Source organism: Seriola lalandi, unplaced genomic scaffold (assembly GCF_002814215.2).
Source record: "Seriola lalandi dorsalis isolate HSWRI2012SDOR001 ecotype SW California unplaced genomic scaffold, Sedor1 jcf7180002054795, whole genome shotgun sequence".
In the NCBI taxonomy this organism is placed as follows: domain Eukaryota; kingdom Metazoa; phylum Chordata; class Actinopteri; order Carangiformes; family Carangidae; genus Seriola; species Seriola lalandi.
In genome coordinates this window covers 595,486-595,845 of record NW_019525348.1, presented here as the reverse complement: position 1 = coordinate 595,845, position 360 = coordinate 595,486, and the positions used below count along the sequence as shown (strand labels likewise).

The window sequence follows — 360 nt, the reverse complement described above, 5'->3', positions numbered from 1 at the left end:
TATCTCTGTCCCTTATGTAACTGTGACTCGGATGGACTTGTTCAGGACACAGACTGGGACGAGACACGGACTCTTCCTAACAGATTCCTAATGTTAACAAAGTTAAAGCGATTTCTTTTAAGATGGTTGTTCTCCTGTCAAGTCATTTTTAGGAAGATTCAAGAGGGACATTGATGTAACCTGCACTTTTTGTAACATGCACCCAGAGACGGTCTTCCATCTGTTTTGGACTTGTGATCACATTTGAAGGCAGCTGTCGCTTCATTTCGGACTTTATCTATGATGCGTTTGGACTTTGTTTAAAGGACGTATTGTTTGGCTTCACAAATTACACAACAGAGCTAGAAAAAGAATTTTTCC

At 40.3% G+C, this 360-nt stretch overlaps 1 protein-coding gene across 1 annotated transcript in view; it reads right to left on the bottom strand.

Moving 5' to 3' along the window:
- The window catches only part of LOC111669506 (heterogeneous nuclear ribonucleoprotein L-like), a 51,953-nt gene that overhangs the window by 29,102 nt on the left and 22,491 nt on the right, over nucleotides 1-360 (bottom strand). The window lies entirely within an intron of this gene.